Here is a 6711-nt window from a genome sequence, read left to right on the forward strand (position 1 = left end):
ATTTGTTGCGATGAACTATGAATTGAGAAACCACAGAATGGTGAAGATCTATCAACAAAGGAGAGAGACTCACAACACAACATTGAAGGGAGGGAAAGGAGGCCAACAGTGAATGGTGTGTGGAGGGATGGGTGTATTTGAGTTTTAACTTAAAGGACAATTTTAAATTTTCACTTTAATAATAGATGTAGAAGAAATTTAAATAGTACAAGAAAAATAACCAAAAAAAAAATGCGTACATCCACTTACGCACCAACGTATCAACACATGACATCTAAATTTTTAATAATAAAAAAATCCTGAATTAAGTCTCCCACAAGAGCATAAAAGAAATTGATAGGAAGAAATCTTCTTTTGATCCTCAACAATAGATTATAAATGTCACGATTTTTTACGCATCAAGAGATTAAATTAAAATTTTTATTCTTTTACGTATTAATTATCATCAATTTATACATGCACAAAAAAATGGCACTTATCTAATTATAAATTGAAACTGCTTGCACGTACACTCCTCTTCCTTCTGGTCACTTTCCCCACAAAACCTCTTCACGCTGCAGAGCAACCAGAAGAGGTGCGTGACACATCGAACAACTTGGTTCACAACGGTCCGAGCTACTTCATTCTCCCATCATCCATCTAATGCGGCACCCGATGTGGGATCGCGCTTCTGAGTACAGGTAATAGACACCAGTGAAATCTAAAGTAAATTTTGAAAGAAGTTTTTCTATTTCAAATAAAAAAAACTATACATCAACCTTTTTGTCAACATATATGGTAATATATGTGATTTTTTATTTGTTTCTTAAAAACTATTGATAAATATTTTTTTATTGAGGGACCTAATATATGTGATTTTTTTATTTGATTTTTTGGAAACTAATGATAAATATGATCGTGCTTTAGTTGTTTTATTATCGTGTTAGCATGACAGAAAACAAGACTTGTCCTCTTGAAATAGTGGAGGAAGACGAGGCCATGAAGTTCGCGTTTGTGCTGGCAAACACGAAAAAGGGTGTCATTAGAGTCTCCACTGACCTGAACGTGATTCTGTTGTAACAATAATTTATGGCAAACCGAAAAAATTATTGGCTGAGTCGTGGACAATGTTGCTTTCTTTAAGACGTTTCGTGGCACTGCCAAAAATTGTGCAAGTAGACTATCAACCCCTAGGATAAAACAGCCCAGATCACTGTATAAGATTCCCACTACATTGAGGGAACCTTTCTAGAATTACACCCTCTTGTATGACTTGAAAAGTCACTCTAAAGCCATCTGAAAATATGACTTGAAAAGTCACTCTAACAGCCAACCGAAAAATATGACTTGAAAAGTCACTCTAATATAGCCAACCGAACATATGACTTGAAAAGTCACTCTTATAGCCAACCGAAAATATGACTTAAAAAGTCACTATTATAACCAACCAAAAATATGACTTGAAAAGTCACTATTATAATCAACCGAAATATTAGAGCGACAGAAAGAAAGAGGGAGAAGTTTGCCGGAAATGCATCGGCTGAAATATGGGAGGGAGAAAGAAAAGTTGAGGAAATGCTTCTCAACTGGGACAAGAAAAAATGAAGAAAGGGGCTCTCTATATATAGGGAGTGAAACACTATTCAAGTGTTTATCCTGAGCGATGTGGGACTTGAAGCCTTTTTTTTTCAAACTTTCATCTATTTTCTCCTTTGTTCTAACAATCCCCCACTTGAAATTTGAAAAGAAGATTTTCGAGGATTTCATAAAATTGTGCATAAACAAAGGTGTCATACAACTTGAACCTTTGCATAGTGAGTAAGATTCAGATTTTACTAGAGTGACCCGAAGTCTTGAACTCCATCTTCGACATCAAATCACACACAACCTTTTCATAGGTGTATTCTATAAAGCCCGTGCGTTAAAGGCCATGCACGTCTATCCCGGTATAGTGAACGCTCTAGAAATTTTTGCCCAAAATTTCATATGAAGCGGCCCTCACTTCAACACTCACATAGGTGAGTCTATCAAGAGTACTCCTGTAGCCTAGGTACTCCACTCAACATAGAGTATAGATCTCATTAAGAATTACGAATTTTTTCCATAACTCATCCTCTTGTTACTTCAGGAATCATGCTGCTTTCACTTATAACAGCATGTTCGTCTCATATCACTTCATAACTTGTTATTACCCATTGAACCTAGTTCTTGGGATCTCCAGTCATTTAGGTCGGGTTACCATCATGAATGATCATCGCAGTAAGGGCAATAGTCCCATTCTTTTAGAAGTGTTATGGACTTTCTCTCTAGCTAATCCTTTCGTCAAAGGATCTGCTAAATTATCATCAGTGCGTACGTGATCCACTCTAATAGCTCTTGTTGAGTAATTCTCTAACAGTGTTGTACTTACGACGTATCTATCATTTCTTACCATTGTAATAACGGTTCTCAATTTTTGCAATAGTCGCGGTACTATCGCAATGGATCAACACAGTTGGTATCGGTCTTTCCCATAAAGGAATCTCTGCAAGTAAGCTTCTCAGCCAACTTGCTTACTCACTAGCAGTTGCTAGTGCTATCATCTCAGATTCCATAGTGGACTGAGCTAAGATAGTCTGTTTCTTTGACTTCCAAGAAACAACCCCACCAGTTATGCTAAATATATAGTCGTTGGTTGCTTTAGAATCATCTGAAAGAGTATTTCAATCTGCATCGATGTATCCTTCAAGTACAGCGGAAAACCTTTTATAATGTAATCCAAGGTTTATGGTTCTTTTAAGGTACCTCATTACTCTTTCAATAGCGTGCCAGTGCTCCATACTAGGTTTACTGGTAAACCTGCATAATAATCCCACAACATAGGCTATGTCGGGTCTAGTACAATCAGTGGCATACCTAAGGCTGCCAATGATACTTGCGTACTCAATTTGTCATATACCTTCACCAGTGTTCTTAAACAGTTTTACACTTGGATCATATGGTGTACTAGCAGGTTTACAGTCAAAGTAGTCATATTTCTTTAAGATCTTCTCAATGTAGTGAGATTGATCCAGAGAAATTCCCTCTTTTGACCTAGTAATCTTAATACCAAGGATTACACTTGCTTCTCCGAGGTCTTTCATATCAAAGTTATTACACAACAATGATTTCACATCGTTCACTACATGAATATTTGAACCAAATATGAGAAGGTCATCGACATATACACATATGATAGTGCAAATATTATTTACAGATTTGTAGTAAATGCATTTGTCACTTTCATTCACCTTAAACCCATTCGACACTATTAAGTTATCAAACTTTTCATGCCACTGCTTAGTTGCTTGTTTTAGACCATACAAAGATTTATCTAACTTGCAGACTTTATCTTTTTGTCCATGAATCACAAACCCTTCAGGTTGCTCCATATAGATTTCCTCTTCCAATTCACCATTTATAAAAGCAGTTTTAACATCCATTTGGTGTACCACTAGAATGTGAATAGCAGCAAGAGATATTAGCACCCAAATAGATGTTATTCTAGTGACTGGTGAAAAGGTGTCGAAGAAATCCACATTCTCTCTTTGCCTAAAACCCTTGGCTACAAGGTGAGCCTTGTATTTATCCACAGTACCATCAGGTTTTAGTTTTTTTTTTCAAGATCCATTTACAACCAATTGGTTTGCAACCAGGAGGCAAGTCTACTAAATGCCAGGTCTTGTTAGATTCTAAAGAATCCATCTCATCATTAATGGCTTCTTGCCACAAGTCAGCATCCAAAGAAGACAAAGCTTCTTAGAGGTTTGATGGATCCTCCTCTAATGTATAGGCCATATAATCGGGCCCATAATCTTTAGCTATTCTTCCTCTCTTACCTCTTCGAGGCTCTATATCTGGTTCTGGTTGTGCAAGATTTTCACTACTAATAGCACGAAGATGACTAGATGAAGTACCCCCACTATTCCTTAATTTAAAAGGAAATTTATTTTCATAAAAATTAGCATCATTTGACTCTATGATCACTTTTGTGTTTAGGTCATAAAACTTATACGCTTTGTTATTAATAGCATAACCAATGAACACACATTCATAGGCTCTACTTGCAAGTTTAACCCTCTTGGGGTCTGGGATCCTTACATAGGCCAAACATCCCCAAGTTCTCAAATAGGACAAATTAGGTTGTCTTTTCTTTAATATCTCATAGGGAGATGTCTTGCTTTTTGATTTGGGGATTCTATTTAGCACATAACAAACAATTAATAAAACTTCGCCCCACCAAAAAGATGTTGCACTAGAACTCAACATAGTAGCTACAACTAATTCTGTAAAAGTTCTGTTCTTTCTTTCAGCTTTACCATTCATTTCAGGTGAATATGGAGCAGTTATCTCATGTATGATTCCATGCAAATTATAAAACTCATTAAACAAACTGGAATCATACTATGTGCCTCTATCACTTCGAAGTTTCTTAATTTTCTTATTGAATTGATTTTCAATTTCTGTTACATATAACTTAAACATGTCAAGCGCTTTACTTTTATTTTTCATAAGATATACATATGTATAATCAGAGCAGTCATCAATAAAAGTGATAAAATATCGTTTTCCATTTCTGGTCAACGTTCCATCAAATTCACATATATAAGAATGTATTAAATCCAATGGCTCAGATTCTTTAACTACTGATTTATGTGATTTCTTAGTTATTTTAGATTGACTGCAAAAAACACATTTTTCAAAGTGATTTGAAGATAGCTTTGGAATAAAACCTAAGTTACTCATGTTAGATTGCAACGACTATTTATATGACAAAGTCTAGAATGCCAGATATTAAAACCACACAACATGTAAGCAGAAGGGGAAACTTTATTAATATCAAGATTCAATTTAAACATGCCATCATTCTTGGTCAAAGTAAATAAATCTACACCTATGATCTGAGTAAACCCAGCCTTGTTTAAAAGAAAACCAGAAACCAAATTCTTTCTCATCTCTGGAGTATGCATCACATCTTTGAGGATCAAAGTCTTTCCAGAGGTAAGCTTCAATTCAACATCTCCAGTTCCAGCAACAGTAGTGGTGTGGGAATCACCCAACAACACTTTCTTATTTTCAACATTCGTGTATGTTTTAAACATAGCACGATCATAGCAGACATGGCGGGAGGCGCCAGTGTCTACCCACCATCCATCTGATCCTCCAATCATATTGATCTCAGTTATCACAGCTATGTATGACTCTCGAGCAATTTTCTGTATCTCATGGGATTGAGACTCTACTGATTTATCATCATTCATTTGATACTTGAGGTAGCGGCTAACATCATACTTTTTAGTCCCAACTTCCTCAGTATCATACTTCTTTTCCAGAGCCAGCCAAACTAATTTGGCAGACTTATATGGGCTATAATAATCATAGAGATCATCAGCTAACCTATTCAAAATGAAAATCTTGCATAGGTAATCATTTTCATTCCAGAGAGCTAATTCCATAGTCATTTTATCTTTCACTTCCTTCTCAGCATCTTCAGGTATCACTGGAATATCAGTGTTCAAAACATAGACAACTTTTCTCATAGTTAAAGAAAACATCATCTTTTGTTGCCAATGTTTGAAATGATACCCTTCAAACCTAAAATGCTTGTTGAGGTCATTGTTGTTCGAGCCAGTAATATCTACGGTAGCCATAGCAGAACCAAAATCGTCTTAAAATTGTTGTAGCAATAATTTATGGCAAACCGAGAAAATTACTAGCTGAGTCGCGGACAATGTCGCTTTCTTTAAGACGTTTCGTAGCACTGCCAAAAATTGTGCAAGTAGACTATCAATCACGAAGTCCCCAAGATAAAACAACCCAGATCACTATATAAGATTCCCATTGCACTGAGGGAACCTTTATAGAATTACACCCTCTTGTATGACTTGAAAAGTCACTCTAAAGTTATCCGAAAATATGACTTGAAAAGTCATTCTAACAGCCAACCAAAAAATGACTTGAAAAGTCACTCTAATATAGCCAACCGAAAATATGACATGAAAAGTCACTCTTATAGCCAACCGAAAATATGACTTAAAAAGTCACTATTATAGCCAACCGAAAATATGACTTGAAAAGTCACTATTATAACCAACCGAAATATTAGAGCGACAGAAAGAAAGAGGAAGAAGTTTGCCGGAAATGCATCGACTGAAATGTTGAAGGGAGAAAGAAAAGTTGAGGAAATGCTTCTCAATTAGGACAAGAAAAAAAAATGAAGAAATGAGTTCTCTATATATAGGGAGTGAAACACTATTCAAGTGTTTATCCTGAGCGATGTGGGACTTAAAGTCTTTTTTTTCGAACTTTCATCCATTTTCTCCTTTGTTCTAACAGATTCACACTTTCCCAACGAATTGTTGTTCTTCTGTGACTATGTGGAGGTTTGGTCAAGTTGATGCTGCCACGGGACAGAGGTTTGTGACCACTGGTGGGGTTCAAGGGAACCCGGGTGCTGGAACTATTGACAACTGGTTTAAGATAGAGAGGTTTGAGAGTGCGTATAAGATTGTGTATTGCCCTACGGTGTGTGAGTCGTGTGAGGTGGAGTGTAAGGATGTTGGGATCTTTCTTGATGATGATAGAAATACTCGTTTTGTTTTTATTTCCCGTTTGGAGTCAAGTTTTAGAGAGCATGTTGTGAGTAGGGGGATTCCTATTTCTAATTTGGTTCACTTTTTGCTTTTATGATTTGCCCATGTTTAGATAAATATC

The 6711-nt window shown here is 36.2% G+C and overlaps 1 pseudogene; it reads left to right on the forward strand.

The window, feature by feature from the left end:
• Positions 1–496: 496 nt before the first annotated feature.
• Positions 497–6644, forward strand: LOC114398708 (annotated as a pseudogene).
• Positions 6645–6711: the final 67 nt, after the last annotated feature.

The sequence above is a fragment of the Glycine soja genome, chromosome 19 (genome assembly GCF_004193775.1).
Source record: "Glycine soja cultivar W05 chromosome 19, ASM419377v2, whole genome shotgun sequence".
In the NCBI taxonomy this organism is placed as follows: Eukaryota; Viridiplantae; Streptophyta; class Magnoliopsida; order Fabales; family Fabaceae; genus Glycine; species Glycine soja.